The 26,189-nt window shown below is 44.8% G+C and overlaps 3 pseudogenes; 1 reads left to right on the top strand and 2 right to left on the bottom strand.

Annotated features, from left to right (window-relative positions):
• Positions 1-1,663: 1,663 nt before the first annotated feature.
• On the bottom strand, positions 1,664-6,139 carry LOC123569384 (uncharacterized; annotated as a pseudogene).
• A 7,992-nt stretch (positions 6,140-14,131) lies between these two features.
• LOC102139054 (zinc finger SWIM domain-containing protein 5-like) lies at positions 14,132-20,813 on the top strand (annotated as a pseudogene).
• Positions 20,814-23,591: 2,778 nt separating this feature from the next.
• Positions 23,592-25,932, bottom strand: LOC102124249 (CMT1A duplicated region transcript 15 protein-like protein; annotated as a pseudogene).
• Positions 25,933-26,189: the final 257 nt, after the last annotated feature.

Raw genomic sequence — 26,189 nt, 5'->3', positions numbered from 1 at the left:
TAAATGGAAATAAGCAATTATAAGAACACAATTCAATATTGCTTAAAAACATTCCAGTAATTTCACTTGAAAAATATTTATGTCATAGAATATGAGCTTAATGATAAGAAATTTGTTTGCTCTGTTCCCAGCTACTCGGGAGGCTGAGGCAGGAGAATGGCGTGAACCCGGCAGGTGCAGCTTGCAGTGAGCTGAGATCACACCACTGCAATCCAGCCTGGGCAACAGAGCGAGACTCCGTCTCAAAAAAAAAAAAAAGAAAGAAAGAAAGAAAAAGAAACAGGAGGAAAAGTGATCCTCTGAATACTCAATTCCAATCACTGGGCCTGGTATGTGAAAAGAGTTTCTTGGTTTAAAAAAATTATTTAAGGCCGGGCGCGGTGGCTCAAGCCTGTAATCCCAGCACTTTGGGAGGCCAAGACGGGTGGATCACAAGGTCAGGAGATCGAGACCATCCTGGCTAACATGGTGAAACCCCGTCTCTACTAAAAATACAAAAAAAACTAGCCGGGCGTGGTGACGGGCGCCTGTAGTCCCAGCTACTCCGAGGCTGAGGCGGGAGAATGGCGTGAACCCGGGAGGCGGAGCTTGCAGTGAGCCGAGATTGCGCCACTGCACTCCAGCCTGGGCAACAGAGCGAGACTCCGTCTCAAAAAAAAAAAAAAAAAAAATTATTTAAGTTGGGCCGGGCGCGGTGGCTCACGCCTGTAATCCCAGCACTTTGGGAGGCCGAGGCAGGTGGATCACGAGGTCAGGAGATTGAGACCATCCTAGCTAACAAGGTGAAACCCCGTCTTTACTAAAAATACAAAAAATTAGCTGGGCATGATGGCGGGTGCCTGTAGTCCCAGCTACTCAGGAGGCTAAGGCAGGAGAATGGTGTGAACCCGGGAGGTGGAACTTGCAGTGAGCCAAGATTGCACCACTGCACTCTAACCTAGGTTATAGAGCAAGATTCCATCTCACACAGACACACACACACACACACACACACACACACACAAATTGTCAATGCGTGAGGAAAAAAATAAGACAAATTTTATGTTATACTACATACAATAGCAATAGAAATTGTGGAACAGATTTTACTTTTTAAATGCCGATTTTACTTATAATCTATACATAAAAGGAAAATGGAATTAGGTTTTTATTAACTAGAAGCTGTTATGAGAATGTCGACAGAATTCTTCTATTTTCAAGTACAAAGTTATTTACATTTAAGAAACAACTTAGATATATAAATAAAAAATTTGTTGTGCAATAAAATTAGAGTGCAAGACAAACCATAATCTGTACGAAGAATTAAAAACCTAAATATGTCAATGGATCGTAAGTATCAAGTGACAACAAATGAATAGATTAATTTTTACAGGGCTCATGACTTTTGCTTATTACCTTTAAATGACTTAAAAGAAAAAATAACTCTTTTGGCAGGTTAATTTTTGGATTTTATTGATCGTATCACTTATGCCATGGGTCTCCAAAAATGTTCTGGGCTGCGTGTATGTTCTGCATATGAATCTTGGAAGAATACTCATTTACTGTCAATAGTAGTTTTAAAAAGTAAAATGACATTTTATGCAGAATTTTCTTCTTTTCCCTTAGCATGCTGTGTTAGTTTCTTAAGGCTAGGAACAGAACAAATGACCACAAACCGCGGCGCTTAAGACGATAGAAATTTATTTTTTCACAGTTCATTAGGCCAGAAATTCAAAAGGGAGGTGTGAGTATGATTGATTTCTTTGGGAGGCTTTCAGGTAAAATCTCCTTCTTAGCTTCTGGTGGTTTCCAGCTCTCCTTGGCATTCCGTGACCGTAGGCAGCGTAACTCCAGACTCTGCCTCCCTTGTCTCATGGCCATCTTCACTGTAGGTCTCTGTATGTTCCCACCACCTTCCTGTAAGGACACAGCCATTGGCTTTACAGGCCACCCTAATGCATTGTGACCTCATCTTCACCAAGTGTTATCTGCAGAGACACTTTTTCCAAATAGCTCAACATTCTTGGGTTCCAGGTGGACATGACTTTCTGCGGGACACTACCCAACATGGGAGATATATGCATGTATTTTTTAGAAAATAATGAGTTCTGCCTCTGCTATAAAGCCCCTTTTCTTTTCATTAGTGTTGATTATTATAAAATAGCATGGAGAGTTGACAGAGCTCTCTAAGTAGTTCTGAATGGCCACAGCGTCGGAAACAAATGGGGGAGTGGGAAGAAGTAAGATTTGATAAATAGTTCAGGGCAAGATGATAGAAGGGCATGTACATCATGCTGAAAAAAAAGTGATTGCTGTTTTGTGACAAGGAAGAACAACAAAAATTGAGAAATATTAGGTGTCTATTATGTCAATAATGTACAAAAACATTCTGGGGATAATGAGCTGAAAAAGGTATATGGCTTCATGTGTATCATAGTGCAACAAGAAACTAATCCCTGAGACAGAAACAATTGGTAAAGGAGCACATTGGGGTTTGTCAAGTTTGAAGTTGGAAAGAAATTAAGTAGAAAACAGGTCTAGTCAAGCTGAAATGTTCCTAGTGTAAACAAAATAATAGGATGAAAATCTCCTGATATCTCAACGGGAAACCATGGAGATGACAGGAAATAGGATTCAGAGCTTTGCAACATTGTAAAGTGTTATCAGCGTTAGGAATGTTCTGAGAAGAAAAACATAGGAAAATAAAAAGAGAAAAGTCGTTGGAGTTCTAACTTGGTATTGAGTAAGGAGATGGAGGAAGAAAAGAATATACCGTCTCGAAGAGCAAAAGTTGAAAATACAGAACTTATGAGAACATTTTAACTGAGGAATGTTGAGTGAAACAATAGAGCTCTCCCCACATCTCCCTCTCTCGGTGGTCCTCTTTCCCACTATCTTCTTCCCCTCGTCCTCTCCCCACAGTAGATTTTTTCTTTTTTATTTTGAGATAAATAAAACTCCAGGCTGGAGTGCAATGGTGCGGCCCCAGCTCATTGCAACTTCCACCTCCCGAGTTCAAGCGATTCTCCTGCCTCAGCCTCTGGAGTAGCTGGGATTACAGACGGTCGCCATCACACCCGGCTAATTTTTGTATTTTTAGTAGAGACTGTGTTTCAGCATGTTGGCCAGGTAGGTCTCGAACTCCTGACCTTGTGATCCGTCCGCCTCAGCCTCCCAAAGTGCTGGGATTACAGGCATGAGCCACCGCGCCCTGCTGTGTCCTCACCGTTTTCTTTCCCACCCTCCTTTCTCCTTCTCCGACTTTCCAAGGTTCTTTCCCACCCTTTCCGTCCCCTCCTCCCCCTCTCCCCGCAGTCTTCTGGGCCCCACTGACTTCCAGCCGCAGCCAACACTGTTCAGTTCTGAGGTAGCGGTGGGGGCGGGGGCGGGGGCAGCCGCGGTGGCACAGGCAGCGACTCTCCGGGGTCTCCAGCCGGCTGCTGGGGCCGAGCTCGCTCAGGGGCGGAGCTCAGGGGTCTACCTGGGCGCAGAGACACACTGGGCGCTGGGACACAGGCGCGCGCATGCGTGGAGGGTTTCTAAGTGAAAGGCAGCGGGAGAGCGCGGAGAAGGGAGTGGGCGAGAAGACAATCGGGGGAGAAGGCGGTGGGGAGAGGAAGAGGGGAGAAGAGGGTGCGGGGAGAGAAAAGCGCGGCAGGATGTCGCTGCTGCGAGAAGGTGGGGAGACGGAAACGGGAAGAAAATGGTGGGGAGGGGAAGAAAACGGTGGCGAGTAAGAGGCTGGGAAACAAGACGATGGCGAGAGGGAGAGTGGGAAGATTATGACAGACGTTGCTGCGAGACGGTGGGAGGACACGGGAAGAAAACGGTGTGGGGGAAGAAAACGGGTGGGTAGAAAACGGTTGTGGGAAAGGCGCGGGGAGAACATGGTGAAGGGAGAAGACGGCGCGGGGAGAAGACAGTGGGGAGAGAAAAGCGCGGCAGGAAGACGCTGCTGCGAGAAGAAGGTGGGGAGATGGAGGCCACAAGAAGATGGTGGAGAATAAGAGGCTGGGAAAGAAGAAGATGGGGAGAGGAGAAGAGGGCGGTGAGAAGACCGCGGCAGAAAGACGCTGCTGCGAGGAGGTGGGAAGACATGGGAAGAAAACGGTGCGGGGTGAGGAAGAAAACGGTTGCAGTAATAGGCCGGGAGAAGACGGTGAGGAGAGGGAGGGGGAGGGGAGAAGAGGGAGCGGCGGGAAGACGCTGCTGCGGGAATAGGCGGGAAGGTGGAGAGGGGAAGCGAGCGGGTGGAGAGCAGGGTGGGGGAGGCCGTGGGGAGAGGGACATGGGAGGAAAAGCTGCCGCCACAGGAACCGGTGCTGCGAGGAGGCGGCGAGACTGAGGGGAAGAAAACGGTGGGGAAGAGAAAAAAAACTGCGGGGAGAAGAAGGTGCGGGAAGAAGACGGTGGGGAGAGGGCAGCAGAGGGTGCGGGAAGACCGCGGTGGGGAAGGAGGGAGAGGGGAAAAAAAAGGTGGGAAGAAGACGTTGGGGAAGGGAAAGGTGGGAAAGGAGAAGGGTCGGGAAGGAGAGGGGAGGGAAAGGGGAGAAGGTGGGGAAGAAGACGGTTGGAAAGGGGAGAGGGAGAGGGGAAGAAAAGGGTGGGGAGGGAGAAGGGAAGAGGACGGGTTGCGGGGAAGAAGAAGGGAGGGGAAAGTGGCGAAGACGACGTTGGGGAAAGAGACGGAGAGGGGAAAAAGATGGGTGGGAGAGAAGAGGATGAAGCAGGGAACGAGGTGGGGAGAGGGGAAGAAAAAGGCAGAAAGACGGGCTGAGAGAGAAGACAGTGCTGGGAGAAGAGGGGAGGGAGAAGGGAAGCGGGGAAAGACGGTGGGAGAAGGTGGTGGGGGAGGAGAAGGCAGTGTGGGAGAAGAGTTGGGGGAAAAAGAATAGTGATACTAACGTTTAAAAGTCGTCGTCTTGGAGCTGAAGAATGAAGTGTTGCTTTAGAGTCCCGGCCTAACTTTGTTCAATAAATTCCCACTTCCAAATATTTTGCGATTGCAGTGTGGGTCGTTTTTGGTACTTAGATCCAGAGCAGTCTCTGATTGTTAGTGACGGTGCTATCAAATTGCATGCTGTTCACCAGCTATAAACGAAAAGATTCACATTTCCTTGAAGCGCACTTCAATATGTAATTCAAACACTTTTCTAAGAGACTCATTGGGGAAAAGATAGAGGTGTGTACCTTTGGCATTGAACATGGAGTCTCTGATTTTAGATTGCATTTGTTTCCCCAAATCTTTAAGAATGTGGCAGAAACGTGATTGAATACGGCATTCATTTTGTAGGGCAGTGCATGTTATTTTAACAAAGATAGCGTAAACTGATATGCCTATAAGAAAATTAATTCAATTTAATTAATTCACTCATACAAATTTAGATTTCCTTAATATAAAAAACCCCAAAACAGTTAAATTGCCTTAGTCTTTTACCATAACTTCAAGCTTAGAGTCAAGAGAATTTGTAAATGCAATCCTGTAATGCTGGTGTTGCGTTATGCCTATATGAAATACATTTTAAACCTTAAATGTTGCTTTTTTTAAGTTATAGAACTTCATAGAAGTTTATGTGTTTTAATACTTACAGGTGAACTTGACAACTTATTAATTGGTGAATGATAACTATTATTGCTTGTAAAATAAGCAGTTAAATGTAATGATGTAAATACATTTTATATTATGGTATAGTTTTTAAAAAATATTTTCTTCTTTTGTATTCTAGTTTAAAATCCTGGAATACTTACTGATATCTTATTTCCCCATGAAAAGGCTTCAGCTAACTATATTGTATTTCCAAGCAAATGTTTGTACCGGAACATCAACTGTAGAAATTAAGCAAAATCTGTATTTTAGGACAGTTGCAGTGGCTCGCACCTGTTATCCTAGCACTTTGGGAGGCCAAGGCAGGTGGATGGCTTGAACTCAGGAGTCCCACACTAGCGGTGGGCAACATGGTGAAACCCTGCCTGTAGAAAAATAAACAAAAAATTAGCCGGGCATGGTGGTGCACCTCTTGTATTTTATTTGATCAAAATGAAGGCTTCATTTACACCTGGAAAACAAAATGATTTAATGTACTCATACAGAAAATAATTAACCTCATGCCCAAAAGGCGTTCACTTACGGTTCACTTACAGTTCACTTACGTTCATTCATACTGTCAGACAGTGGGTTAAACGTGTCTGAGCACCGCCTATGAGTCAGGAACACAAGTCAGTATCCGCAATGAGTATTACCCAAGCTTTTCCCATCTGTTATATAGAATAGCATAGATAATTTCATGGACTTCATCTCTTTAATTTGTTGTGGAACACTAACATGACTTCCTCGTATATAATTATCAGTGTTGCTCTTAAATAGATGTTTTCATCTGGATATTTACTAGACTTACAAGTGACTTGCTGCAGATATGTGATCCATATCTAATGCATGCTATACTAATTCTGTAATCTTTAAGTCTCACATGGTGGTTTTGATTTTAAAGAAGCTGTTGGAGATCAGGTGGTTTGTGTTTTGTTTCTCTCTTGTTATTTTACTACGAAGTAAAGTGGATAAAGATTCTGGAAGCACAACTGTGCAGCACCACCCAGTGGAAAGGTCCATTGTTAGTTCCCTCTGTGCAAGCTATGGGTATTTAACACACCATCAGGCATAGGCAACCTTTGCAACTTTAAAACAAGGAGGTTGCAATTTGAGTTATTCTCAGTCACTGACAGTCTCTATATGCAAATTTAACAGCATGGGCACCCTATATACACATAGGACAGTGTTCGGATTGGCTTTTTAAAACAAATTATATCTTTTTGCCAAAAAGAAAGAATACGCATGGTAATAAATGCAAGTCACCATGCTTTCTTAAGAAAGAGAGTGTCTGAAAAAGATACATGAAAACAAACTGCATTTGTCTTTTTAAAAGCATTCTATGTTGAAGCAATGTCACAGAAAAAAATGGTTAGAAAAAATCTGAATCAGCATGAAATAAAATATTTTGAGGGTTATTGAACACTGTTCATTTTCATGAAAATAGGACAAGGTTATTTAGCATAGGTATTTCTGTAATTGTGATACGTTAGCAAAATTAGCTGTGTTCTGCGATGCTCAAACTTGCTCTGTGTGTGAAATGGCCTACCATGAATACAAGGAAATTTGTTGTGAAACATGTACCATAGAATGAAGTTCAAAATCTCTCTCTGCTTAAATCACTTAATTTTGTTAAATAAAACTTGGTTTCCGACGTCGTTTTTTTTTTCTCCAGAAAAGCACAATCTGCTCAATTCTTAACCAAGTGGAAGAGAGAAAATATTCAAGAAATACAAAGCAATTGTGCACATCACACTGTAGTTGAAAAGTGTTCTGATACTGAAGCTATGTCCAATATTTTAAGCTGCTTTTATGCAGAGTGATCACTTGTACATTAATCTCAGAAGATTCTAGATGGAAATTCAAAGGGGCCCAGTCAATTAAATGTGCCTCTCTGAGAGAATCCCAGTGCTACTCACTTTCCCGTTTTCTGATCATTGATCAGATGGTTACAGATGCATCAAAGATACATGATTTTTAAAAACAAGATAATGTTATTTAAAACATCAGTGTTCAGTGCTTGCATTTGCAAAGAACATAAATATTAGATGATACTGAGAACATTGCTTAATAATCAAAGGTGAAATATTCTGATTCTGAAATAAATGGAGAGGGTTAGCATGAAATTATATACATATGTGTGTGTGTATATTTTTATATATATATATATATATATATTTTTTTTTTTTTTTTTTTTTTTGAGACAGAGTCTCACTCTGTTGCCCTGGCTGAAGTGCAGTGGCGCGATCTCCACTCACTGCAAGCTCTGCCTCCCGGGTTCATGCCATTCTCCTGCCTCAGCCTCCGGAGTAGCTGGGACTACAGGCACCTGCCACCACGCCCGGCTAATTTTTTGTATTTTTAGTAAAGACGGGGTTTCACCGTGGTCTCGATTTCCTGACCTCAATTATATGTGTAGGTATTTACCGTATTAAAATTGAATCTGATAAATTGAAAGAAGTATGTTAGCTGATTCAAAGCAGTGATGACAAACTCATTGTGTGTTAAGTAACAAATTTGCATGAAAAATTAAAATAGAAATTAATGTGAAGAGTGATACTATCTTTTATTTAACCTCTTTAATGTCTGATTTAATAGATTATAGCTGGATTATCATATTTAACTCCACATTTAGTGTGTTAAAATATGTTACTGAGTTTAAACAGGTGTATGAAGAAAATCTGGTCTCACAGAGAAAAATAGTTGGAAAGGGAGAAGTATTTTAATAACCTTTTCGGGTAATGGGGGACAATCTTCTTTGATACTACACTGAAAATTTTAAAGGGGTAGTTTCTTAAAGGTTAGCTGTAATGTGGAATCTGGAACCTTAAATATGAAAACTCCTAGAACTCTTAAGATTTAAAAAAGATTACATTTACTCAAAAATCTGTTGTTCCATCTTACACTTTTAATTTTTACCCATGCCCAATTTTATAATATCACCCATTAGACATTGCTTCACGGAGTTCAGCAGATCTTTTAAATGTTGGCACATTGCATTATACAATGTCAAATAAACAAACAAAAGCTTTGTTAAATCATTGCCAGCCTAACCAGAAAGATCTTTAGGTGTTTGGACAGCAGTCTGGCTCAAGTAGTTGATAAAGTTTTCCAAAATTCTTTTTTTTTAATTCAGATTTTAAATTTTATCACTGACATATAGGATATTGTCAGTTTTTCTTGAAGTGAGAAACTCACTGTTTGTCACTTTTATTCAGTCTTTATCATCTAGTAAATGTCACTTCTATTCTTCCATAAGAAATCTGGAATCTTCTGGTACTACTGTCTTCCTCTCATACTCCAAACCAATTCATCAGTAGATCGTGTTGGTGATTCTTTTAAAACATACTGTGAATCCAAGCATCTCTTACAGGTCTACTGCTGCCACTTGCTCAGCCACTATCATCTCAGGTCTCGATTAGTAGCCTGTCCTTCTAGATGCTTTTTACTCCTACTATTCCATTTGTCTTTCCACGAAGCCATGTAGTTGATTTTTCAAAAATATCATTTAAAATGTCACCCTAGCCGGGTGCGGTGGCTCACATCTGTAATTCCAGCACTTTGGGAGGCCAAGGCGGGTGGATCACGAGGTCGGGAGATCGAGATCATCCTGGCTAGCACGGTGAAACCCCGTCCCTACTAAAAATACCAAAAAAAAAAAAAAAAAAAAAGTTAGCCGAGTGTGGTGGCAGGCTCCTGTAGTCCCAGCTACTTTGGAGGCTGAGGCAGGACAATGGCGTGAACCTGGGAGGCGGAGCTTGCAGTGAGCTGAGATCCTGCCACTGCACTCCAGCCTGGGCGACAGAGCTAGACTCCATCTCAAAGAGAAAAAATAAATAAAATAAAAAATTTAAAAAAAAATAAAATGTCACCCTTTGGCTCAAATTCTTTAAATGAGGACAAAACTCTTTTTTTTTTTTTTTTTTAATTTAACTTTTAAGTTCAGGGTACATATGCAGGCTTGTTCCATAGGTACACTTGTGTCGTGGGGGTTTGTTGTATAGATTCTTTCATCATCCAGGTATTAAGCCTAGTACCCATTAGTTTTTTTTCCTTCTCTTCTCCCTCTTCCCACCCTCCACTCTTCGAAAGGTGAGAACTCATTTTTCTTGCACTCTTCAGCTGATTACCATTAGTTTCAAACCTCCCCACTTTACCCTGCTTGCCGGCTTTGCCTTATCTGTGTCATGGTGTGAAACTATGCAGCATCTGCTGGAGGGATGCTGGAGAAGGACAGAGTTCTTCTTCCTAGTTCTGAGTGCTCCTCAGCTTGCTCTTGTGGTGCGCAATAGCCAACTGTGGCCATTACCTCTCTGGGGACAGAGCAGGTCACAGGCAGCATCTAGGGGAGCAGCTTCCCAGTGTTTTGTCAGTGCAGAAACTCAGCAAAATTCTCTGCTGTCGAGCAGGTCACATCCTCACCCTCTCCAAGGAGGTCTAGCACTCTGCTCTGGTGTGTGTGGGGGATTCTTCCAGATTTGTTTTTTCCTGCAGTGCTTGCCTGAAGCCGTGGAGAGTGCAGTGGCAGCTCCCTGAATTTGCTGTCCCTATTTTGTGTGTGTGTTTGCTTTACCTTTCACAAGCTTGTAGAACCCACAGCACAGGGCTGGTTTGAATGAGGCCCAACAAACTTTCTTAAAACACTATGAGCTTTTTGGCTGGGTGCCAGTAGTTCAAGCCTGTAATCCCAGCACTTTGGGAGACTGAGGTGGGCAGATCACTTGAGGTCAGGAGTTCAAGACTAGCCTGGCCAATATGGTGAAAACCCATCTCCCTCTACTAAAAGTACAAAAATTAGCCAGGTGTGGTGGCACATGCCTGTAATCTCACCTACTCAGGAGGCTGAGGCCCGAGAATCGCTTGAGCCTGGGAGACAGGTTGCAGTGAGCCGAGATCATGCCACTACACTACAGCCTGGGTGGCAGAGCAAGACTCTGTCTCAAAAAACAAAACAACAGGCTGGGTACAGTGGCTCACACCTATAATCCCAGAACTTTGGGAGTCCGAGCCAGGCAGATCACGAAGTCAAGAGATCAAGACCATCCTGGCCAACATGTGAAACCTCGTCTCTACTAAAAATACAAAAATAGCTTAGCTGAGTGTGGTGGTGTGTGTCTGTAGGTCCAGCTACATAAGAGGCTGAGGCAGGAGAATCACTTGAACCCGGGAGGTGGAGGTTGCAGTGAGTCGAGATGGTGCCACTGCACTCCAGTCTGGCAACAGCGTGAGACTCCGTATCAAAAAACACCACCACCACCAAACAAAAAACCAAAAACAACAACAAATAACCAAAAGAAACAAACAAAGCTATGAAATTTTTTGTGTGATTTTTTTTAGCTTATTAGCCATCGTTAAGTGTTCATGTATTTATTTTATGTGTGGCCTGAGACAATTCTTCCAATGTGGCCCAGGAAAGCCAAAAGATTGGACACCCCTGCTTTAAGAGATAATTCCCTGAAATAGTTAATAGTTATTTACGTTCAATTCCCCTTATTCAAATTACTGTGCAGTTTCAGTCTCCTGGTTGGACAGTAACCACAATGTCTCCCAAGGCCCTGCATGATTTAGTTCCTGGCATTGCTCTGAAACTGTCGTCTACCATCCTCCCCTTGTGCACTTTGCTCTGGCCTCACTGATGGACACGTTCTTCCTAGAACATCCTCCTTCTTACATTTGTCTTACTTTTTGCCTAGAATCATCTTCTTGCTTTCCCAATGTCTCTTTAGCAGAATTTTCCACGTACAATATAAAATAGTGCTTCCAATACAACACTTTCTCTCTACTTTAGCCTGCTTCATTTTTCATGAAAGTTCTTGTCGCCACATGACATGTTACAGTCATTTATTTCCTGTCTGTCTGACTCTTGTCACTGGAAAGTTATGCCCTTGACAGCATACACAGTCTGTTTTGTTCCTGGTTAATCCTTGTGCCTGCACCTCCATATAACCTAGCACATAGTAGACAATTAAACAGCTGAGAGTTAATGAATAAATGAAGTAGTATACTTCCTAGATGAGAAAACTGAGACTCAAAAGTGATAAGCACCAAATCAGTATAACATAACAGTTAGGAGTTTAAGCTCTTTGGGGAGAACATGTCGGTAAATGTGGGTTTTGCTACATCCTACTAGTGTAACATATATATTTCTTAAATTTTTGGTGCCTCATTTTCTTATCTGTAAAAAGTGGATTATAATGGTAAGTAACTTATACTGTGGATATATAGAGTAAATAAAATTATGTATATAATATGCCTAGTACAGTGCTTGACACATTAACAATTCCATATATTTAGTTATTTGTACAATTATCTGTAGCTGCAAAACTATAAATGCAGGCTTGTCATCTTTCTGGAGCGATAGCAAGAGAAAGGTTAAGCTTATAAAATGTCTAAACAATAAAAATTATATTATTGAAGTAAAATGCCTAAACAAGGGCTGGTTTTAATATCAACTACTTAGTAGCTGCCTGATAGTAAGAACTAACTCTAAAATCAAGTAGACAAGAAAATGGTTGAGAAGGCTGACCAAATCCTACGCTATACTGCACGTTCAGTAACTGTGTCACAGCAGTGATGCCATATTGCTTTTCTTTGATTGAATCGTGGCATCACAGATGAGAACCGAGGGACTAGATAGATCATAGACAGATAGGTACACACATACATGCAAGCATTCACACATATCTACATACATAGATAGATACATTCATATATGGATGCATACACGGATAAAGAGAGTTTTCAAAACTGTTGAACACAAATCCAGTGATCTATGAAAGTGAAGGACAAATATGGTTATATAAATAGGAGTCTTTCAATGAATTTTCAGCAGATATAGATCTTTTTTGTGGCTGAAACAGGATCACTGTTGCCTTTCTTTTGTAAACATACGTCTATGACTGACTAAAGCTATTACATGAAAACTGAACATTTCAGCAGGGTGGGGCGTCACCTCACCTGTGAAGCACAAGCAGTAGGGGAACTCCCTCCCCTAGCCAAGGGAAACCTTGAGAGACTGTGCCATGAGGAATGGTGCACTCTGGCCAGATACTACGCTTTTCTCACAGTCTTCACAACCCACAAACCAGGAGATTCCCTCGGTTGCCTACGCCACCAGGGCCCTGGGTTTCAAGCACAAAACGGGCAGCTGTTTGGGCAAACACCGACCTAGCTGCAGGAGTTTTTTTTCATACCCCACTGGTGCCTGGAATGCCAGTGAGACAGAAGCATTCACTCCTGTGGAAAGGGGGCTGAAGCCAGGGAGCCAAGTGGTCTAGCTCAGTGGATCCCACCACCACGGAGCCCAGCAAGCTAAGATCCACTGGCTTGAAATTCTCACTGCCGGCACAGCAGTCTGAAGTTGACCTGAGACACTAGAGTTTGGTGGGGGAAGGGGCTTTCACCATTACTGAGGCTTGAGTAGGCTCTTTTCCCATGACAGTGCTAAGGAGGCTGGGAAGTTTAGACTGGGTAGAAATCACCACAGCATGGGAAAGTGGCTGTGGCCAGATTGCCTCTCTAGATTCCTCCTCTCTGGGCAGGGCATCTCTGAAAAAAAGGCAGAAGCCCCAGCCGGGGGCTTATAAATAAAACCCCATCTCCCTGGGATCAGAGCACCTGGGGGAAGGGGCAGCTGCGGGTGTAGCTTCAGCAGACTTAAACGTTCCTGCCTGCCAGTTCTGAAGAGAGCAGTGCATCTCCCAGCACAGAACTTGAACTCCGCTAAGGGACAGACTGCCTCAAGTGAATCCCTGATCCCCATGCCTCCTGACTGGGAGACACCTCCCAGCAGGGGTCAAGAGACACCTCATACAGAAGAGCTCTGGCTGGCATCTGGCAAGTGCCCCTCTGGGACGAAGCTTCCACAGGAAGGAACAGGCAGCAAATCTTTGCTGTTCTGCAGCCTCCGCTGCTGATACCCAGGCAAAAAATATGGAGTGGACCTCCAGCATACTCCAGCAGACCTGCAGCAGACGGGCCTGACTGTTAGAAGGAAAACTAACAAGCAGAAAGGAATAGCATCAACATCAATAAAAAGGGCACTTTTTAAAAGTGGACACTCAGAAACCCCATTTTAAGGTCACCAACATCAAAGACCAAAGGTGGATAAATCCATGAAGATAAGGAAAAACCAGCACAAAAACCCTGAAAATTCCAAAAACTAGAACGCCTCTTCTCCAAAAGACCACAACTTTTTGCCACCAAGGGAACAAAACTGGACGGAGAATGAATTTGACAAATTTACAGAAGTAGGCTTTAGACAATAGGTAATAACAAATTTCTCCAGGCTAGAGGAACATATTCTAACCCAATGCAAGGAGGCTAAGAACCTCGAGAAAAGGTTAGAGGAATTGCTAACTAGAATAATGAGTTTAGAGAACAAAAGTCACCTTCTGGAGCTGAAAAACAGCACAAGAACTTCATGAAGCATACACAAATATTGATAACCGAATTGATCAAGCGGAAGAAAGGATATCACAGATTGAAGATCAACTTAATGAAATAAAGCATAAAGGCCAGATTAGTGAAAAAAATAATGAAAAGGAATGAACAAAGCCTCCAAGAAATATGGGACTATGTGGAAAGACCAAACCTGTGTTTGATTGGGGTACCTAAAAGTGACAGGGAGAATGAAACCAAGTTGGAAAACACTCTTCAGGATATTATCCAGGAGAACTTCCCCAACGTAGCAAGACAGGCCAACATTCAAATTAAGGAAATACAGAGAACACCACAAAGATACTCCTTTAGAAGAGCAACTCCAAGACACATAATCATCAGATTCACCAAGGTTGAAACAAAGGAAAAAATGTTAAAAGCAGCCAGAGAGAAAGGTCGGGTTACCGACAAAGGGAAGCGCATCAGACTAACAGTGGATCTCTCTGCAGAAACCCTACAAGCCAGAAGAGAGTGGGGGCCAATATCCAATGTTCTTAAAGAAAGGAATTTTCAACCCAGAATTCTATATCCAGCCAAACTAAGCTTCATAAGCGAAGGAAAAATAAAATCCTTTACAGACAAGCAAATGCTGAGAGATTTTGTCACCACCAGGCCTGCCTTACAAAGAGCTCCTGAAGGAAGCACTAAACAAGGAAAGGAAAACCAGTACTAGCCACTGCAAAAACATACCAAATTGTAAAAACCGTTGACACTATGAAGAAACTGCATCAACTAATGGGAAAAATAACCAGCTAGCATCATAATGATAGGATCAAATTCACACATGACAATATTAACCTTAAATGTAAATGGGCTAACTGACCCAATTAAAAGACACAGACTAGAAAACTGGATAAAGAGTCAGGACTCATCAATGTGCTGTATTCAGGAGACTCATGTGCAAAGACACACATAGGCTCGAAATAAAGGGATGGAGGAATATTTACCTAGCAAATGGAAAACAAAACAAAACGAAAAGCAGGGGTTGCAATCCTAGTCTGATAAAAGAGATTTTAAACCAACAAAAATCAAAAGAGATAAAGAAGAACATTATGTAATGGTAACAGGATCAATGCAATGAGAAGAGCTAACTATCCTAAATATATATGCACCCAATATGGGAGCACCCAGATTGATAAAGCAAGGTCTTAGAGACCTACAAAGAGACTTAGACTCCCATATAATAATAGTGGGAGACTTTTAACACCCCATCATCAGTATCAGGCACATCAATGAGACAAAATTAACAAGGATATTCAGGACTTGAACTCAGCTCTGGACCAAACACACCTAATAAACATCTACAGAACTCTCCACCCCAAATCAACAGAATATACATTCTTCTCAGCACCACATCACACTTCTTGTAAAATTGACTAATAATTGGAAGTAAAACACTCCTCAGCAAATGCAAAAGAACAGAAATCATAACAAACACTCTCTCAGACCACAGTGCAATCAAATTAGAACTCAGGATTAAGAAACTCACTCAAAACTGCACAACTACATGGAAACTGAACAACCTGCTCCTGAATGACTACTTGGTAAATAACAAAAGTAAGGCAGAAATAAATAAGTTCTTTGAAACCAATGAGAACAAATATACAATGTACCAGAATCTCTGGGACATAGCTAAAGCAGTGTTTAGAGGGAAATTTATTGCACTAGATGCCCGCAAGAGAAAGCAGGAAAGATACAAAATTGACATCCTAACATCACAATTAAAAGAACTAGAGAAGCAAGAGCAAACAAATCCAAAAGCTAGCAGAAGACAAGAAGTAACTAAGATCAGAGCAGAACTGAAGGAGACACATGAAAAACCCTGCAAAAAAATCAACGAATCCAGGAGCTGGTTTTTTGAAAAGATCAACAAAATAGACTGCTAGCTAGACTCATAAAGAAAAAAAGAAGAATCAAACAGACACAATAAAAAATGATAAAGGGGATATCACCACTGATCCCACAGACATACAAACTACCATCAGAGAATACTATAAATGCCTCTATGCAAATAAACTAGAAAATCTACAAGAAATGGATAAATTCCTAGACACATACACCCTCCCACATCTAAACCAGGAAAAAGTTGAATCCTTGAATAGACCACTAATAAGAAGTTCTGAAATTGAGGCAGTAATTAATAGCCTACCAACCAAAAAAACTCCAGGACCAGACAGATTCTACCAGAGGTACAAAGAGGAGCTGGTACCATTCCTTCTGAAACTATTCCAAACAATAGAAAAAGAGGAACTCCTCCCTAACTCATTTTATGAGGTCAGCCTCATCCTGATACCAAAACCTGGCAGAGACAAAACAAAAAAAAATTCAGGCCAATATCCCTGATGAACTTCGATGTGAAAATCCTCAATAAAATACTGGCAAACCGAATCCAGCAGCACATCAAAAAGCTTATTCACCACAATCAAGCCGGCTTCATCCCTGGGATGAAAGGCTGGTTCAACATATGCTAATCAATAAACATAATCCATCACATAAACAGAACCGATAACAAAAACGACACGATTATCTCAATAGATGCAGAAAAGGCCTTCAATAAACTTCAACACCCTTCATGCTAAAATCTCTCAATAAACTAGATATGGATGGAACATATCTCAAAATAACAAGAGCTATTTATGACAAACCCACAGCCAATATCTTACTGAAAGGGGAAAAGCTGGAAGCACTCCCTTTGAAAATTGATACAAGGATGCCCTCTCTCACCACTCCTGTTCAACATAGTATTGGAAGTTCTGGCCAGGGCAATCAGGCAAACGAAAGAAATAAAGGGTATTTGGTCAGGCACGGTGGCTCATGCCTGTAATCCTAGCACTTTGGGAGGCCGGGGTGGGCAGATCACTTGACGTCAGGAGTTTGAGACCAGCCTGGCTAACATAATGAAACCCCATCTCTACTAAAAATACAAAAAAAAATTAGCCGGGTGTGGTGGCGTGTGCCTGTAATCCCAGCTACTCGGGAGGCTGAGTCGGGAGAATTGCTTGAAGCTGGGAGTCGGATGTTGGAGTGAGCCAAGAACGTACCATTGCACTCCAGCCTGGGCGAAAAGAGCGAAGCTCTGTCTCAAAAATAAATAAATAAATAGCCAGGTGTGGTGGTGCACACCTGTAATCCCAGCTACTTGGTTGAAAGGCTGAGGCGGGAGAACCACTTGAACCTGGGAGGTGGATGTTGCAGTGACTCAAGAACGTGCCATTGCTCCAGGCTGGGCACAAGAGCGAAACTTCGTCTCCAAAAACCAAGCCAAAACAAAACAAAATAAAAAAGAAAATGTATATAAACATATTTTCAGGGATCCGTGCAAATTTATTTATTTATTTATTTATTTATTTATTTATTTATTTATTTATTGAGACAGTCTAGTAGCTCTGTTGCTAGGCTGGAGTGCAGTGGCACAATCTAGACTCACTGCAATCTCCACCTCCAGGGTTCAAGAGATTCTCCTGGGATTATAGGCACGTGTCGCCATGCCCAGCTAATTTTTTTTTTTTTTTTGGAGATGGAGCCTCGCTCTGTCGCCCAGGCTGGAATGCACTGGCACAATCTCGGCTCACTGCAAGCTCAGCCTCCCGGGTTCATGCCATTCTCTTGCCTCAGCCTCCTGAATAGCTGGGACTACAGGTGCCTGCCACCACACCCCACTAAAGTTTTTGTATTTTTAATAGAGACGGGGTTTCACCATTTTGGCCAGGACGGTCTCGATCTCCTGACCTCAGGATTCGCTCACCTGGGAATCCCAAAGTGCTGGGATTACAGGCGTCAGCCACCGCACCAGGCCAAGACTGCTCTTTAATTCCCAAGGCCACTCACTGTGGTTTGAGCATGTGCCACAGCCTATGCTCGGGTTGATGCCCCACATTCCCATGGTTATCCAAAAGAGGCCCTGAGACTCACAGTGGCCATTATTAATACTCTGAGGTTGCAGCAGCAGTGACAACTGAAAATCTACAAGCATCAGAAGAAAGAGGTGTTGCAGAGAGGAACCACAACCATCACAAACCTGGAGGGCTGGGTGGGCCACCCCCTGGATCCCATTGACTGCATGTTTCTCACTTTGACTGAGGCCTGCCTCCTGAATGATGACAGCTATCTAAATATGAATGAAAGCAGACCCCCTGTGTACCAACATGTACCTGTGGCTATAGGCTCCCCAAACAGCAGTGAGTCCTACTTGTCATTGGCCCTGGAAGCTGCATCCATGGGCCTGGGTCACAGAGGGTAATGCCTGAAGTCTCCTACCCACAGTACAAGGTGTGTGGTAATGAGGAGCAGCTCCTCAGCCAACTCCAAGAGCTGCAGCTGGGTGAAGACTTAGTGCAAACTCTCCAAAAATAGGGCATCTTGCTGCTGGAAGGTGGCCCTTTCAGCAATCTGGGAAGTCATCCAGCGAGAGAGCGTTTCCATGCATACTTCTGCCAGTATTTGTTCTCAGCTCTGCTGTCTCATGATCCAGACCTGGCCTATAAATTAGCCTTACGTATCGTAAGGTTACCTGTTTTAGAAAACTCAGGTTGTGCAGGCGACACATCCCTCCCTCACCAAATGGTGTCTCTGGTGCCCAGCCGTTATCCTCCCTGGTTCCTGCTTGGACACTTGGAATCATAGCAGCGGGAACTGGCCTCCACCATGCTGACTGCTGCCAAAGGAGACACTTTGAGGCTCTGAACAATTCCGGAAGCAATGCAGAGGCACATTTGTTCTTCCTCCCTCATCTTCGAACTGGCTGAAAATGCATTCAAGATTGCTACTCCCACTAACAGTAGTACTGACAGCACCCTGCTCAACGTGGCCCTGGAACCTGGGCTACAGGTGATGCAGATGACCTTATCAACCCTTAACTGGAGACCCCGAGAGATAGTACGATGGCTGGTGATCTGTGGTACAGAAGTGGGTAACTCCCACCTCCCTTTATGCCCAGGGGAAAGGAGTTTCTATGCCCTACTCTTGGGACAGGACAATGAATCCATGGAGCTCTCGTATTCCTATTCCTGATGGCTTAAGAAAGGATGGGGCTGATGGTGGGAGAAGATGGCCTCTGTTCAGCCAGCCCAAGTTCTGTCCTCACTGCTTAAAACAACTGTATGCTGACGTCAGCAGCACTTTGACCCTTGCATCAGAGACATGCCTAAGAGAATGAATTTTCAGCCGCCAATACTCAAGTGTGCCCCTGGGAGGAAGTGGGCCTGGTGGTTTGGTCCCTGTCTCTGTCCATGCTTGTGAGAAACCCCAGACAGCTTGGAGGCTCAGGATGCTTTCTTTTTTTGGGGTGGCGGAGGGGGATGGAGTCTCATTCTGTCGCCTAGGCTGGAGTCCAGTGGCTCAATCTCGGCTCACTGCAAGCTCCACCTCCTGGGTTGACGCCATTCTCCTGCCTCAGCCTCCTGAGTAGCTGGGACTACAGGCGGCTGCCACCACCCCTGGCTATTTTTTTCGTATTTTTAGTAGAAATAGGGTTTCATCGTGTTAGCCAGGATGGTCTCGATCTCCTGACCTCGTGATCTGCCCGCCTCGGCCTCCCAAAGTTCTGGGATTATAGGTGTGAGTCACCACGCCTGACCGGCTCAGGACCCTTTCTAAAGCCCAAAGACCAGCACAAGACTCAACCCTGAGAGGCCCCACTTCACCTAGAACCCCTGGCAGATCCGCCACCCTGGCCTCGGGGCAAGCAAACCCCAGGCTCTACTGCTCCATCCTTGTGAGGGGCTAAGAGTACCTGCAGAAACCTTCAACCCTCTGGCCTGGGGATGGAAGGGATAGGAAGAGACCCCAAGCAGGGTCTGGCCACCTGGGATGTTTCCCTTGCCCTGGTTTGCCTCAGATCATCTCAAGGTTGCTGAGGAGGAAGGATAACCCATCTCTGCAGGCCAAGTTCAAACCTCACACGGTAATCTGGGCAGACCTGAATCAGGACCCAGGTTGCCACGGCTGAGCTCAGGTTCTCCCTCACAGGTGTGTGGGCCCCAGTGAGCATCTTGCAGAGCTGGGACACACTCTTCACCCCTACTGAGGCTACTAATATTGTAGCTGCCACAGCCATATCCCACACCACTATCCTGTGCCTCAGTCTTGATTATCCACAGTGGGAGGAACTGGCTAGCTGTGCTTGCACACTGGCCTTGCAGCCCTGCTATGAAGCATCCACAGAGCTGTGCCCTGTCAGCCCTTACACTCTAAGAAAGACCACATTGCCTTTGAGGCCGCCTGCCAGATTGCCACTGAGGCTGCTACCGGTGGCACGGCCCATTCCCAGCTGTTCCCCATTGCCTGCTATGCGCAGCTCCGTGGCTGCACGCTCCGTGCCTTCAAGCTGGCCTCATTGGCCATGAGCCATCTTAACCTGGCTCTTAACCAGGACACCCACGCAGCCATCAATGACGTGCTCTAGGTTTGTGCCCTCAGCCACTCTCTGGGCAAGGATGAGTTGGCAGTGCTTATCCCCCTGGTGGTGAAGAGTGTGCACATTGCCGTGATGCTTTCAGACATCCTGTGTGCGACACTGCACGGTGACTGCACCCGAGGCTGCCGCAGCTCTGGAAAGCTCATCTCTACTGACAGAGCTCCATTGTGCCAGTTGCTGATACCACCATGAATGCTTACATCAACACCCACATCAGCCTGACACACATCAGCCATTGCCAGTATGGAGTTCACTGAGTTTCTAAGCAAGGCTCGGGAGACCTTCCTGCTGCCCCAGGATGGCTTCCTGCAATTTGCCCAGTTCATTAGCAACCACAAACAGATCTACAAAGGCAAGGAAAAGCTGATGCAGCTGGTTCGAGAGCCCTTTGGCTGAGAAAGCAAGTAGCTCACTGGCCCGGCAGCCTGGGTCCCCAAGTAGTATCAGGTCAGGCCAAAAACACTGAAACATTTGTCCACCCTGAGAGGACTCTGAGCACCTGTGGCTGAGGCCAAAGGACCACAGGGCTAATGATGGGGAGAGTCCAACTCTAGTGGATATGCATACCTTGGCAAACTTGTCACTACAGCCCACTGTTCATGGAGAAGCTGGGCCCTGCAGGTCGACCAGAAAGCCCAAGATATGCCACCTTCTGCCCCTATGTCCTGCATGTCCTGGGCATTGGCGCTGTCTCCCTTGGCAAACACAGAACACTGTTCCATCTCAGAGATTGCTGAACCAGAAAAACAGATGCATTTATGGTACTGTAAATACTATAGTATATGTGTTGCCAATTATTGTAAAGTTGTAAATATTTATAATTCTGGTTCTGATTTGATGGGCCCTTGAGGTAGCTGTGGGTGGAGGATATGCTTATTGTCTCAGGAGACTCACAACCATTTCTCAGGTTTCCCTTGCAGAGTGTATGCCCTTCCCAGTGGGATAGTGGGGATGCCAAGGAGAAAAACAGCCAGTTAGAAAAAAATCCCAAGACTAGTCTATGCAGAATCTCTCACCTGCAGACAGGGCATTAATAGCCCAGTGGTGGGTGAGTGGCAGAGGCCAGGACTGGACTTAGACTTTTGCCTCACAAAGCTGTAAGGACTCTGAAGCTCCTCCCCTGCCTCACACAGCCTCGCCAGGAGTCTGCTGAGCACCTTTGAAACAAGTGCAGGGAAAAGACGAACGTCTGCAAAGCCACTGAGCTCACAATATTCATCTACACTGGTCACCTTTGTGTTAAAAGAGTGTGTGTATCTGTATAACTGAGTGAGTACATGTGTCAATGTGCATAGATAAATCTGCACATGCCTGTCTGTATGTGCACATTATAGGTTTATGTGTATCTATGTCAGTTCTATGGCTGCGTACCTGTGTGGATATGTGCACACTGGACTGTGGGTCTCTGTGTGAGGATGTAACATTTGCATGCATGTGAGGATGCATATCTATGTATAAATGTTCTCATGTTTTGCATGTTTAGTGTGTATCTGGGCACACATGAACACATGTGTAGAAATATGTGTCTGTGTGTATGCTTGCTCTCCATGCATCTGTGGTTTTATATGTGTAACTGAGCATATTTCTACATGTAGGAATGACTGCATGAATGTGTCCTTTTTGTGAGATTTCTCTTCCTATTCGTCTTAAATCTCTTTCACCAGCTAAATGTGTGTTCCCCATCTCTGTGCCTCCTCTATTCATTCTCTCCCCAAATGAGCTTCTAAGCACCAGTCTCCGTCTGCCATCAGACTGACTGCTTTTGCTGCACAGTTCTCTTCTCGTCCCGTACTTGCTTTCTTCCCCTGCCTTTCTACCTCAAGCTTCCTCTGCCTGCTTTTGTCACAGTCTCATTGCTTGATGACTTGAAGGCTAGGGCTGGTCTGCACTTAGCCTCTCCCTTCCTAATTTCTAGCCCTAGTAGGCAGCCCTGTCATAGCCCTGGCTGACCTGCAGTGTATCATCATATTCCTGCTACCTTCCTGACCCCTCTGCTCAGCCTGGAATTGTTGTAGGAGATAGCAAGGGCTATCAGAAGAGTCAGTTGGTTACCTTGTGTTTACTCTTTTATGTCTTAGTTTCTGAGTTGGGGGTGGGGTTTCTTAGGGAAGGAGTTGTATATCTAGAATGCGAACTAGGAACTTCTCCGTCTGCTTTTTCTTTCGTTGACAAACTGTCACCTTTTCTACTACAAACTGACCAAGAAGTTGTATTTGCCACTTGTGGCTACTCAAGTCCTACTGCCCAGCCAAGCGCCCCTATGTCTCAGCCCAATGGGTTGGTTAAGAGAGAGAGAGAGAGACAGAGAGAGGTTACTCTTCATTTTTGTATCACAATTGCCCTTGTTTTTAGCAGGTGTGTGAACTCACAGTGCTTTTCTATGAATAAATCATGAATCACATGAAAGATCACTTTTCTTAAAGAAAAAAAATTCCCTAATCCCAGAGGGGACCAGCAAATACTTAATAGAAGATTATAGATTTCCTGTGAGTGCATATGGCTTGGGGTGACCTGATTCTGTAAAGCAAATGTTACTGTCCTCAAATTCATGTGTCGAATTCTAATTCTATGTGATGGTATTTGGAGGTGGGCCTTGGCAGGTGAATAAGTTCATGAAGGCAGGGACCTCATGAATGGAATTGGTGCCCCTATCAAAGGGACTGCAGAGAGCTCCCTCATCCCTTCTGTCATGTAAGGACACAGTAAAAAGATGGCTGTCTATGAACAAGGAAGCCAGCCCTCTGTAGACACGGAATCTACTGACCATTTGACCTTGGATTTTACCATCTCCAGAACTGTGAGAAATCAATTTTCTATGCTACCTAGTCTATGGCATTCTGTTTTGACACCCAGATTAGCTAAAGTGCCAGCGTGTCAACTTGCACACATAATTCTTGGAAACTCTGATGCCAAATCCTTGATGGCAAAAGGTGATTGATCTGCCAGAGACATGAGCCTACATCATTCCCTCTTTCCACAATAAAACAGAGAGTCAAAAGAGGCAAGAGTAGGTCAAGGTCTTCTAAAAGCCATACCTGAAAGGTTTCCAATAGCAGTTGACTCGATGGTAATTCAATCACACAAACAACCACAACAAAAGACACAACTACCAAAGATTTTCAGGATCACCTCAAAAACACCGTCTAACATTAGGGAGTTCAAAAAGGTGCGAAGTTTCAGGAATAAAAGTTTATTGATATACAGTTTCATCAACTTGTAATTCTAACACTATTAATAAATGCTAGGGCAGGTGGTGGCATGGACAGCCTGGGGCACAAGTGCTGTCTTTAAAAGCTTTGCTTGCTGTACCCTTTGGAGCTGCTTCCTGATCCCCTCACTCCCTGCCCGCCTGTTAGGAGCCCGTCCTGGGCAGCCCATCAGGGGCAAACAGCCTGGATGCCCAGTTGCAGACAGACATCCATGCCTGGAGGAGGAGGCCGCCTCTGGATGCAGGAGGAGCTACTGGAACTCTTCTAACCACTCTTCTTTTAATGCCCTTAAGCACTTCCTGCACACAGATGGACCCCAACAGCAGCAGTAGAATAAACAGGCCCTGCAGCAGCAGGACTGCAGCTCTAGTGAATGAGACAAGGCTCTCTCCGTCAGGGTAGAGGAGCCCAGGCTCAAAACCCTGGTCTTTGCCTCCATGTTTGCCACCTGCCCAGGACTAGGTGCAGCATGGGAGCTGCTGGCTGGGACCGTGCTGGTCACCCCCTCCCTCCGACTTCTCTCTACAGCCACGTTTTCAGTTGCAGGGCTAAGGCCAGTGGCTACAGTAGGTGCCATAATTTCAGGCAGCTCCTCGTTGGACTGGTCCTTGGCTGGAGCTCCCTCCAGCTCCAGCACTGTCTCTGGAGGGGGCTCTTCCCATGCTGGCTCTGGCTCAACAGCTGGTGCTGGAAGTGCTGGTATTTCTGTATGTGGAACAGGAGCTGAAAAAGGAGAAAGCGTCCCCAGCCGCAGTCACTTTCCACTGGAATTTCCAAACACAGAAACAACCTCACTGAATTTAAAGGAGTTCCAGCCCCTAAACACCGCCCCCACAAAGTCTTCCAGACTGCAGGCCACCTCACCATGTGCCTGTGCCTCCATGGGCTCCCGAATCTCCTCCTGGACAAGGACAATGTGCAGATGCAGCCCCGATGGGATCTCTGGTGTGGCCTGGCCTGCTAGGGCCTGCCCTGCGCTGCCCTGTAGTACCTGGTCGTGCCTTCTTACAAAGGGCCACAGGCATCTGGGGTGAGGGATGAGCCTTCTTCAGCATCGTCGGAAAAGGCTCTCACTCCCTCCATTCCTGAAGCAGCAGCCTCTCGAAGTGGGGAAGCAACACGAGAACATATTGTTCTCTTGTGCGTATTCTACCAAGTGAGCTGGTTACGGGGCTGACTCTAGGATATGGGCACCTGGTTACCAGAGTTCTAAGTTCTGTTCGGGTCTGTCATTAAGGAAGTGAGGTCACTTAAGGTTCCGTCCCCTCAGCCCCTTCCTTCCATAAGACCTCCTTAGGACTCCACTGGGCTGCTGACTGCTCACCCTCCCCCCAGGACACCTCCTTACCTAGACACCATTATGTCCACCCAGGGCCTGCTTGGAAACCTGTGCCTGATGCTCACTGGGGGCCGGATGTCCTCCTCAGGCCTGATGTCCACAGAAGGCCTGATGTCTGCCTTGGGCCTATGTTCCTCTTGGGGCCTTGTGTTCACCTGGGGACTCTATCCAGCTGGGGCCTGATGGCCTACTGGGTCTTGTTCACCTAAAGTCTTGTATCCACCTGGGGTCTGGTGATCACCTGGGACTTGAGTATCAACCTGGGGCCTGGGTGTCTACTTAAGGCCAGATGTGCGCCTAAGGCCTGAGTTTTCACCTGGGCCTGATGTTCTCCTGTGGACTGGCTGTGTACCTTGGGTCTAATGTCCACCTGGAGCCTACATGTCTACTTACGGCATGGTGTCTACCTGCAGCCTGATGTCCACATGAATCTAGTGTTCAACTGGGCCTGCTGTCCACCTAGGGCCTTGGTGTCCATCTGGGGCCTGGTTGTCAACTTCGGACCTGGTGTACACCTTGAGTCCAGAGTCCATCTGGGGCCTGATGTCTGCCTGCAGGACTGGCGTCCTCCTGAGGGAGGTGGGAGGATCTCTGGAGCTCAAGAGGTGGAGACCACAGTGAGCCGTGATTGTGCCACTGCCCTCCAGTCTGGGTGAAAGAGCGAGACCCTGTCTCAAACAGATCAACAAAAAAACACACAAATTATATAGCTATACAAAAATATTTTCTTTCCTTTTAACCTTATTCTATGAGCTTTTTTCATTATTTATTTCACTTTTAAAAGGTTTTCGTTAAAAACCAAGACACAAGCACACACTTTCGCCTAAGCCTAAGCAGGGTCAGGATCATCATTTCACTGTCCTCTACCGCCACATCTTGTCCCACTGGAAGGTCTTCAGGGGCAGTAACAGGCATGGAGTTGTCATCTCCTTGATAATAATGCCTTCTTCTGGAAACTTTCTGAAGGACCTGCCCGAGGCTGCTTCACAGTTAACTTAAAAACAAAGTAGTAAGCATATACTCTAAAATAACAAGAAAAAAACCAGGATATTAAATACATAAAATATTAACATCAGCATCTATTATTTTCATCAAGCACTATGCACTGTACATAATTGTACACACCCACATCACCACAAACATGTAAACTCTGTGGTGTCCAATAAATCTGCCTTTCTTTACCTACAACTGTCTTGGTAAATTCTTTTACTTCGCATCCCACAG

This window comes from Macaca fascicularis, chromosome 16 (genome assembly GCF_037993035.2).
Source record: "Macaca fascicularis isolate 582-1 chromosome 16, T2T-MFA8v1.1".
Taxonomy (NCBI): Eukaryota; Metazoa; Chordata; class Mammalia; order Primates; family Cercopithecidae; genus Macaca; species Macaca fascicularis.
The sequence above is the reverse complement of the archived record's forward strand: the minus strand, read 5'-3'. Positions and strand labels throughout refer to the sequence as shown.